This window comes from Leptidea sinapis, chromosome 32 (assembly GCF_905404315.1).
Source record: "Leptidea sinapis chromosome 32, ilLepSina1.1, whole genome shotgun sequence".
NCBI classification, from domain to species: domain Eukaryota; kingdom Metazoa; phylum Arthropoda; class Insecta; order Lepidoptera; family Pieridae; genus Leptidea; species Leptidea sinapis.
In genome coordinates this window covers 6,226,752-6,239,024 of record NC_066296.1, presented here as the reverse complement: position 1 = coordinate 6,239,024, position 12,273 = coordinate 6,226,752, and positions in this window count along the sequence as shown.

Sequence of the window (12,273 nt, the reverse complement as noted above, 5' to 3'; positions counted from 1 at the left end):
GATAACTGTTCTCAACGTTTAAAGGACTGTATCACAGCCAATGGACACCACTTCGAATAAGCTTCTTATATTTTATATTTTTTTATATTTATGGTTAACTAACACACTGTAAAAGTAATAAATTTTATTTGCAATAGAAAATTTTTTTTCTTAGTTTCAGTATTTATGGCAAGACTAGGTATATGTAAAGTGATGCAACAAAAATACTCAAACATCAAATACTCATCGCCTTACATGAGTAAGTAAAAAAAAAGTTATTTAATTTTAAGAACATGAAGCAGAGTTTCTGGTAAGAGGATCATCCACGAGCATGACGCATGGCCAGCCATCGCCTCCCTCGACCATTTTTTAGGGAAGGGAACCCGTCCCACGTCACCGCCACAAGCAGTGACATTCAATGGGCTTAAGAGATCCTCAAATACAACAAATATTAGTAGATTAGAATAGAAATAAATTTATTTACTTTAATTATCCCTTCTTTCATTTTTCCATTTATTTCCCCGATAAGCCACCAAACAATTACTTGCTTACGATTTTTAGAGCTGTAAGTATATACTTTGTATGCTTACGGTTATAGAAGTGCTTTTCAATTGTAATTTTTACCGCCCCCATATTTTATCTTCGACAAAACATACATCTGATACCAATCTTTTACCCACTGTGTGATCAATCATTCCAGTTCTGTATCCTTTATCACCGCATTTTATTGTGTATTTATTAAGATATTCACATTTAACAATACTTTTTTTAAGATTAATGTTAACAGTTTATATAAATCTTTAAAAATTATTATAATTTACCAGTGGGAGGCTCCTTTGCACAGCGTCAAGGTGACGAGCGCAATTGTATTGCCGCTTACAATTTTTGGGTTTTTCATGACTCCTGAACGATATTGCATTGTAATGCGCAGGGCGTATCAATTACCATAAGCTGAACGTCTTGCTCATCTCGTCCCTTATTTTTGTAAAGAAATTACAAAATATATATAAAAAGTGAAATTGCGCGATTAGTTTATTAAAGCCGCTATCCCAAGAAATCGCCAAAACTTGAATTGAAACCGGTTTCTTAACGGTTTATATAAAGCTTTTATTTTTACAAAACATAATTATATATCTACAGAACATGTGAAGAAAATTCATTTTTTTAACATTTCTATCTTTAATAGACATTGCGAAAAAAATCACCAAAGCACCCCTAAATTTTACATTTGCAGCCATGTATAATCATTCAATCTAGATAAATTATTTTCTGCTTACCAATACTATTTAATATGACACAGTTTTGTTAATTTTGTAAAGAAAATTGTATTATGTTTGTAATAAATTAAAAATGCTTCTAATTCTGAATGAAACCTATCACGATCTTGTACGGGAGAGGTAAATTCCTCAAGGCCGTTGGCTCAGTCCCCAACCTTAATACTCGATTTAAAGTACTCAATTGTTCCCACGCTGTTACGTGTTATGATGAAAATTGGCCAAACAGTACTAAACTATTGTAAATTAATTACAAGGCGATCATAAGTTTAAACTTTACATCCGTAACAGACATACTACCTTTTGTATTCATACAAAGTTTTTAGAAACCGCCCCAGGCAGAAGAAGTAGCAAATATTGCGAACTATATTGCAATACCAAATAACACCATAGACTATGTTTTTTGCAGATAAAACACACTTGCCTATTAATCTCTGGCTGACAATGAGGGAAGGGTCTGCTCCTTTAGGTATAAAGTAAACATCCGCGATACAAATATCATGTATTAAGAATTCATAACTTTGTTTATTATTCTCACAGAACTGTTAAAAGGTTGATGCCGTTAAATAAGCGGGTAGCTATAAGCGATCATAAGCGATAGCGGTTTTTATGAAAATATTTATTTTTATGAAAATAAGAGACGAGTCGATCAGGATGTTCAGCTGATGGTAATTGATACTCCCTGCCATACAATGCAGTGCCACTCAGGATTATTGAAAAATTAAAAAATTCTGAGCGGCACTACAACTGCGCTCGTCACATTGAGAGATAAGTTGTCAAGTCTCATTTGACCAGTAATTTAACTAGCTACGGCGCCCTTTAGACTGTAATACAGTAATGCTTACACATTACTGCTTCACGGCAGAAATAGGCGCCGTTGTGGTACCCATAATCTAGCCGGCATCCGGTGCACGGGATGTGGTTGAATGAGAATTGAAAAATGTTTGTGTTGGTTTGTATAAACTTTGATGTGTTAAATATTACTATGGTGAAAAAATTAATTATATTAAAGAAGTCATTATTATTAAGTTTCTATAATAAAAAAATATTTAATTACCAATACATTTAAAATTAATGGACATCTAATGCGATAGAGCTACAAACATGCTTTTTTTCATCTCAGAAAGAAAAAATAAAAAAAGTGTTATATTGGTAAAACGTAAAATGTATAATTTTTAACATAATTTAATTATGACAGGTTATTTTAAAATATTTGAGTACAATAGCGAAATTAATTATATTGTGATTGAATTAATAAGCTTTTCGTGGCCCGACATTGTGATCGCAATATTATAATCCCAACATTTCAATTGTAGTAAGTATCCGTTGAAATATTACATAATATAATGTTAATACAGAATTATTGCTAAGCAAACATCGAATACATTTCCTATTTTTAATGTTAATCTCATATCACCCTGTTTATTTTGTTTGGAATAGATCCTATTTAAATTGCTTTTTTTAAGCTGGCCTAGAGAAGTTACTATTAGTATTTTGTTATTTTAAGAAGGCAATTTTTTTATGACAGTAAGGGACAAGACGAGCAGGACGTTCAGCTGATGGAAATTGATATGCCCTCTGGATTATTGAAAAACACAAAAATTTTGAGCACTACAACTCATCACCTGGAGAATTAAGACGTTAAGTCTCATTTGCCCAGTAATTTTACAAGCTAAGACGCCCTTCAGACCGAAACACAGTATTGCTTACACATTATTGCTTCACGGTAGAAATAGGCGCCGTTTTGGTATCCATAATCTAGCCGGCATCATATACAAAGGAGCTGGTAAATCAATACAAATTTGTGTTGAAATATGTAATTGAGAATAATTTTGTTTGTTAAATGTGTTTATTGGGACTGTTGACTTTACATCACCTTAATTAGTTTGGCAATGGACAGGTAATGATCGCTTGCTGCAATCAAATTTCAACCGCCCGGCTTTGTTGTAAAAGCCTTTAGGACTATCAGCGTAGAGGAGGTTATTAGTCGAATGTGGAAGTCCGAAATATAGACTCCATTTCGGGATCTTCAATACGTAAATGTATTTTCCTCCTATCCTACAAAAAAGGAATCCAAATTTGCGGGGAAATGGTGAATCGTTTTTGTACTATGTATTGTAATTAGCTTTGGATTTTTGAATAAAGAACTAAAAGTGTTGTCTTAAAAATGTATAAGGTAAGAATTAATTTAAGAGGATTTCCTTAGATTAAGGATTGGTATCCAACTAGATACCGCACTACCTAAGAACAATAGTTTTTTTTATAACGGCAAATATTAGATACTTGTATGCGTGTCATCTTGATTTCAATCGCATCTTTCAAATTTTGTAACATACGCTTCGTTTTATTTTACATTGAAATTAATAAAATACTTCCTGATGAGAAGTCATCCCAGTGTCTTTCTTATTTCTTGTTGTATTATTTTTACAAAATTTTACCACGCAACCCGGCATTTTAGTTTTAATTATTAGCAAAGTTTAACAGAACATGTGGTTTGGTGTTTAACAAACTGGGTCGATTCGGTCGGTTAGGCAACTAATTCTACGCCCAAGTGGGCTTTGTGACTACGCCTACGGTATCTAGTTGAAACACAGCGGTGACCAATCCTTAATCTTAGCTAGGAACCATCGACTTTCAATACGATGTTCAGTATATTAGTACGTTATGGTTCGATCTTCGACCGCCACGCAATAGAATGTGTTTTCGGTGCTCAAATTCATACGTTCGTTCCAAGAGAGAGTGGGCTGTGTTGATCACATACCATCAGTGTCCTGAAAGTGTGTTCGTTTGTCCTCCTATTCAATATAAAAATACAAATACATCGTATATGCATTTATTCACAAGACTAACACACTAATCAATAACAATTTCTTGGAGACTCTGTCATACGATTCCATATAATATGTTTAACTAGTGGGAGGCTCCTTTGCACAGGAAGCCGGCTAGATTATGGGTACCACAACGGTGCCTATTTCTGCCATGAAGCAGTACTGTGTTTCGGTCTGAAGGGCTAGTGAAGTTACTAGCAAATGACACTTTACATCTTATGTTTCAAGGTGACGAGCGCAATTCTTGTGCCGCTCAGAATTTTTGGTTTTTCAGGAATCCTCAGCGGCACTACATAGTGTTGGGTGGGGCGTATCAATAACCATCAGCTGACCGTTCTGCTCATCTCATCCTTTATTTTTATTAAAAAACATATGTAGGGTTACCTCCACAGGTTACGTCTATCAAAGAATTTTGGGGCAATGCTGTTGATATCAATACCATTTTGTACTGCAAAAGAGGGCTATTCGCTTTTCATAGCCTAGGTCCTAAAGAATCTTTGAGAACAAAATTTAAAGAAATAAACATCTTGACTGTTGCATCTCAATATATTCTTGATAATGATATGTATATATGCACATAAGTGAATTTGCTAGATACAGTCATAACCATAATGTTAATACCAACCTATTACTCGGCAAAGTCGAGCAAGTAAATCTTTTATGGGGCGATATATATGCTTTTACAACAGGATCACATATAATGTTCAAAACAAATGTATTACGAAATTGAAAAGAATCTTTAAAAAACGTTTGTGTGGTAAATGTTACTATAACATAAATGACTGTCATAATGATACCGCAGATTGGGAATAAAGCGACCGCCCACAGGCTATTAAATCCTTCCTGCGACTGCCCTGAATTGGTAAAAACATTCAAAATATCAACAAATAAAACGCAACTATCAGAAAAATTGTAACGCAATAAAGTCTTTCATTTCGTATAATACTTTGCGATCAAAAACTGACGAAGATTTATTCCTAAATGTAAATTTCCAATTTGTTATGCAATAATTATTTAAAACATAGAGATAACAGCTAGTTAACACAATACGGAAAAAACCATATCATAATTATTAATCATCAACGGATTTTTTAAAAGGACTATCCAAACAATAAGAATATTCCACGTCACTTTTTACATAATAGGTACGGAAAAAAACTTATAATAACTATTAACGACCTGTATAGCCGAGTGGTTAGCGATCCTACCTACTAAGCTAGAGGTCCCGGGTTCGAATCTCGGTAGGTGCAAGTATTTATATGATGAATATGGATGTTTGTTTCCGAGTCATGGATGTTTAAATGTATTTATGTATGTTTATATGAATTTATGTATGTTTAAGTAAGTATATATTATTAAATATATCGTTGTCTTGTAACCCATAACACAGGCTATATATGCTTAACTTGGGGCAAGATAATTTGTGTAAAAAGTGTGTCCATATTATTATTATTATTAACCATTAATGGGTTTTAAAAATGGACTTTCCATACAAGAAAAATAATTCTTCGTTACTTTTTAAATAATATTCTGATATCGTGTCTAAAAAACAGTCTAAATATAAACCTTTTTGTGTTTATTTCATTTACCTTAATTCGAGAAGCAAACCGTACCGAATATAAATCAAACACAACAGATATGGGTGGAATCCCGAATAATAGCGATACGAATTCGTACTCAAACAATATGTTAACCCGTCTATTTTTAACATCCCTGTTGACCCTCGCCGAGGCGTTTTTGCAAGATCCATATCACGAGCACGAAAAAAAAATCAATCCGTTTGTATATACTGATGTGAAACAACAACCAAAGCTGCTAGGGCTGCCACGTTTGATAAAATGTTTATTATTTCATTTCTTTGGGATAACAAACAGTTCACAGAATACATTTCACAATTTCAAAGTACAGTATTAAATTAATTTCTAGTCAGAACCCACACTATCTTCCACAGGCTGATTTTATAGTGTAACTAGTATCTAGTATATAATGAACGAAAAAAGTTCAACAATATTTTTTTTTAATGAAGTAGGCGTTAGTTTGCGGAAATCCATAATTATACAAATGATTTAAGTTTTCTTTAGTGTTAATTCTCTCTCTCTCTCTCAACAGTCTCGTGCCAGATTTTGGCAAGACAACACGTCCTGAGGATGCCTGTCGAATTGTTTAAAAACAAATATTGGCGGAATTAACACTAAAGAAAACTTAAATCATTTGTATAGTTCAACAATAATTAAAGTATTATGTACATTCAATAAGAAAAAAGAAATACAAAGCAAGACTTCGTAAAACTAAATTATTTACAAAATTAAGTAAGTGTTTTTATGGTCGTCTTAAATATCATTATTTGTAGTCGTCGTATATAATTGTTAAAATAAATTAAAACAAAAGAGTTAATGGGACTTATTATATTTTTTTATAGGTACTGGTATAATCATTTAAATAATATATCTAACAAGTAGATGTTTTTTTTTAATTTGGCGTTAATTTGCGGAAATCCTTATTAACCAAATGATATGAGTTTTCTTGAGTGGTAATTACGCTAAGATTTGTCCTTAACATGTTTTTTCATGAGGCATCCTTAGGAGATGTTGACTCGCTGAATTATGGCGTGAGAACAGAATTCCGATCGGCTTGACTCTGCCGTTGAGTACAAATGTTCTTTCAGCATGATTGGGTTGATACCAGCCACCGAATTCCACCATTATGTCAAAATGTGAAAGTCTAGCATTCTACAAACATACATTTTGTGAGGAACTTCTTCTCTTGCACAGCCACTTTGTGGAATCAATTAACGGCTGCAGTTTTCCTGAACCTATACGACTGAGGGACCTCCAAGCATAGATCATACTCCTTCCATAAAGGCCGGCAATCTATTGACTCCTGTTCTTGCCGATGTCCATGAGCGGTTGCATCACTACTTCCTATCAGGCGAGTCTCTTGCCGGCTTGCCCCCTTTTGTATAAAAAAAATAAACATTATGGTTGAGTATTGCCCCAATAAATCAATATTGAAATTATTTGTTAAGTAATTGCTTAAGCAATTAGATAATTTATACGTCTATATAGACTATGACAGCTGTGAAAAGGACGAAAAAAATATACTTTAGAAATAACCTCTATTTTGAGCAAGTCACGCACACTAAAACAAAGTGCCACACAAAGCATACAGCGAGTGTAAGACGTAGCTTGTCACGCACACTAAAGTATTATTCTTGGCCTGTTTTTATCGGTTGTTTGACAGCAAGAGACTCTATCTAGACGTATATTCAAACGTAGATCTAAGTGTGAACCATAGAAAATTTGTTTGTTTTAAATAAACTTTAAATTGATATTATTAATGTTCAACTACTTTATAGTTCTATTAAATTAGGAAATTAAATTTATTGATTTATGGCATTTGTGACAAATAATAAAAAAATTAATTTACAAAAAAAAATTAATGTGTGACAACCCTGGTGAGCGGCTCGTTTGTGAGATCGCTACTTGAAACGACAATTTCAGGTACAATCTACTCAATCAAGAGATTGAGTACGTGTACCCACACAGTTGAGTGTTTTCTTTACATATTTATTAAGCAAGTTTGAGAAAAGAAAATAAAAATGACATTATATCTGCTTGAAAGTATGATTTTTTTTAATGAAAACAAGGGACGAGACGAGCAGGACGTTCAGCTGATGGTAATTGATACGTCCTGCCCATTGCAATGCACTACCACTCAGGCTTCTTGAAAACACCAAAAATTCTCAGCGATACTACAATATTGCGCTCGTCACCTTGATACATACTTGACTAGTTTAATTTCACTAGCTACGGCGCCCTTCAGACCGAAACACAGTAATGTGACACATTACTACTTCACGGCAGAAATAGGTGTCTTTGTGGTACCCATAATCTAGCCGGCATCCTGTGCAAAGGAGCCTCCCACTGGTATATCATTACGATTGTATTTTACAAGCGAGAATATAAATAATATAAATGAAAAAATAGAATGAATCTGATTGATTTCGTTGAGTGTTTAATGTATTTAATGAAAATTAAAAATAAACTGAAAAAAAAAAACAGAAAATTGGCGCTAGATTTCCAATTAATATCTAATTACTTTATCAGTATCAGAGTTTTCATCGAAAGGTAAGTACAAATAAAAATGTAGAAAAACACGAGTTTTCCTCATTAAAATGTATTTTAATTAAATGTTTATTAATTAAACTTGCGTTAATTAAGGATGATGATACTTACATTAGATTAAAATACCATTCAGATTATCAAACGGGGTTATCTCAAGCAAGAAGATGGCATTTACTTGAATGCTTTTCTACGAATGTGTAGGAACATAATATCAACACATATTATGATGAACATCTATTGTTATTTGGTAGATTGCTCGCTTAAATGCCAGTAACTATTAACTTTTGGAAATGGATACCTACTTATTCATTAACACGAAGTAAAGTTATTCTAAATTTAAAACTTTTTGTCTTTATCTTACCCTTGTCACTACAAAAAACTTGGTAGGTATAACTTGGAATTTACTTCGCGTTTATTCCAATGCTGCCGATATTAATACCATCTTTGTGCTGCAAAAGAGGGCAATTTATAACCTAGGTCCTAAAGAATCATAAAGAGCAAAATTTAGAGAAATAAATATCTTGACTATTATTATTTATTATTAAATTCCTGTATCCCCTAGCTGGGGCAGAGGGCATCCACAGTGCATCTCCATCGCGATCGGTACTGAGCATATCTGTTAATTTCACTCCAGGTCTTTCCGATGTCCTTCGCTTCGTCAATGACAGTCAGGTTTGCTTTGGACGGCCCCGTTTGCGTTTTCCTTGAGGGTTCCAATCTTGGGCTTGTCTTGGTATATGGTTGGGATCCCTCCGGAGTGTGTGGCCTATCCAGCTCCATTTGCGGCGTTTTATTTGTTTGTTCAATAGTTCTCAATATATTCTTGATAATGTTATATATGTATAAAGGCATATATGCTAGAATCTGTCATAACACCAGGAACAAACATAAACTTATAATGCCTACTACTCGGCTAAGTCGAGTTAGTAAGTCTTTTGTGGGTGCCACACAGGTGCTTGTGGCGGCGACGTGGGGTGGGTCATTCCCTTCCCGAAAATATGGTAGAGGGAGGCGATGGCTGATCCATGTGTCATGCTCGTGAACGGGCGTTTGTTTTCATGTTACCGGGAGGTTTGCTTCATATTTTTCTTTATTTCTTTTATTTAATTATTTTAAAGTTATTATTAAATTATTAAAACTTTCGAGAGTCATCATTAAATTATTTATTAATACGGCTTTACTCACGTTTTTGTGGGTATCGACTAGTTTCGGACCATTCTTAAGTCCTTCATCAGGGTGAGTGTGGTGGGTTTGCGATAACGTCCCACCTCTTACTGCGGACTTGGGCTCGTAGTGCGTGGTGGGGGGCGTGGGGTGCGCAGGTGATGACGAGCACGGTATCACTGACACTGTGTTACTATTGGTGTCAACGGGTGCACAGTATGTACTCACAATGTCCACTACGTGATCATCGGCACTATGGGTCTTATTGCGAGACGCGTTTTGTAACACTGGTTTCCAAGTTGGTGGCAGAGCTCCACCCTTGTCTCTATTAAAATTAGGTAGACGGTCAATTTCTATGGCTTTTAGCAGCTTGCGAGACAAGTTTTTATTGCGTAATATAATGTGACGTGTCGGAGTTTAGGGCGTGCTCTGCCACTACCGAGGTGTTGCTATCTAAGTTACGTACACTGCGGATGTGCTCGTTGACCCTGGTTTTTATATTGCGTCCCGTTTCACCAATGTAGCTTTTGCAACACTCGCATGGAATTTCGTAGACGCCAGGGCTTTCCAGAGGATCAGGGGGCGGAAAATTGTCCTAATGCTATATCTACGGCGTAATAGGTGTCCAATTTGATCTGTTACCCCTCTCATGTATGGTAGTTTTTTTTATGGAATAGGAGGACAAACGAGCGTACGGGTCACCGGGTGATAAGTGATCACCGCCGCCCACATTCTCTTGCAACACCAGAGGAATCACAAGAGCGTTGCCGGCCTTTAAGGAAGGTGTACGCGCTTTTTTTGAATGTACCCATGTCGTATCGTCCCGGAAACACCGCACAAGCAAGCTCATTCCATAGCTTTGTAGTACGTGGAAGAAAGCTCCTTGAAAACCGCACTGTGGAGGACCGCCACACATCCTGATCCGATGGTGGGCACATATCCAAACTTGTGGCGTGTCGTGCAAAGGTGGAATTCGGCGGCAGGAATCAGGTATGCCGGGACTCGCTCCACATGTTGAGGCCGCTGTTTGATGGTTTTTTGCATATACTGTAATTGAAATGATTTGTAAATTGCATTGAAAATAATAACTTGTATTATCTAATCTGTTTTGAAAAGAGCATCCTTAGAATTTCTTGCTCGTTCTTCTATATGGAAATCCGCCTTCCCAATGAGCTGTATTTTTTTTAAGAAAATACGGTACGAGACGAGCAGAACTTTTAGCTGATGGCAATTGATACGCTCTGCCCAATACAATGCAGTGCCGCTAAGGATTCTTGAAAAGCCCAAAAATTTTTGCGCTCGTTACCTTGAGACAAGATGTTAAGTCTCATTTGCCCAGTAATTTCACTAGCTACGGCACCCTTTCTTGAGATTTCTTCCACGTACAACAAAGCTGTGGGATGAACATCCTTGTGCGGTGTTTCCACGACGTTACGACATGGGTACCTTTAAAAAAAGCGCGTTCACTTTCCCCAGAGGCCGGCAACGCTCCTATGATTCCTCTGGTGTTGCAAGAGAATGTGGGCAGCGGTGATCACTTAACATTTATAATATTATAAAAAAAACTATTTTAATTTCATTTGGAACAAGGTAAAAATATCGCAAATCGGCTTTTGGCTTCTTAATTTGTTTTAATATTTATTTTATAATATTTTCTTAGAGTAAAAATATAAAGATTCAATTTTCAAGTTTCGATTCATGCTTTAATAAAATCCTTGAGGTTTAGGTTAGATGTTTGTGTGCGTGGCATCTTGACACTCAATGGCATCTTTCAAATCTTGTAACATATGCTTCGTGTTATTTTACATTGAAATTAATAAAATACAAAATACTTACTGATGTTTTGTGATCCCAGGGTGTTTCTTAGAAATAAGTAGTATTATTTTTACAAAGTTTTACTACACAACCCGGCATTTTAGTTTCAATTATTAACAAAGTTTAACAGAACATGTGGCACATCAACGTCACATATTATTCGAGACTGGTTCGAGTACGCTCACGCTACAGTAACGTTTCAGGCCCATGAGGAATCTAAAAAAGTTTTTATAGGCGACTCGTATGCCATCATGCGACTTCTTAGAATAATTAGTCCAAATCTGACACGTGTAAAACGACTGGCAGAATGACTTAAAGAGTAATTCTCATATATTAACACCATTTTATAACTTTAACAGACTTTAATAATTAATTATTTACAGTTGATTGCCTCCAGCTTTCTTCTGATTGACAGGATTTCATATTATTTCTGCTTTTGTCATTATCAATGTTGCATTACGTGGGATTATTTATTTATGAATTAGCACATAATGTGACATCGGATTGGCACGAAGCCTGTCATCATTGCGAGATAATTGTCAGCTCGGTCACGCGTCACAATAGCGCCGAGTAATTTGGGGAGATTTGCCACGTTTTAGGGAAACTAATAATAGGGATTAAGTTGGTCTTTTGCTAGTTTTTGTTGAGGACACAATAAGTGTTAAAAGATTAGTACTGATTCAATTGTAAGGGTAACGTAATTGTAGGTTAAAATATATTCAGCTGTACATTTTTATTTTGTTATAAAATTATATGTGTAGATTAAAAGAGTTACAAAAAAAAAATAGGTCTATAAGGTATTTTATTTAAGTGTTATAATAAATTATACAGTTACTAATAATAGTTTTATAGAAATACGCAAAAAAAGTCAATTATTTTTTTAAAATAGGTATATAAGATTTTAAAAGATTTTTGAAGTAAATTCATTTCATTTTGAAAACTCTAGAAACAAAGATGAGATTGACAAGGCTTAAGTAAAATAAATATTTCCGTGTAAGATACCGTTAAAACTAAAGATTAAGTTGTTTACTATTCTTGTCAATTGTCATACCAAGCACAAATCTGGATCTACTTTGAACTCAAGAAAGA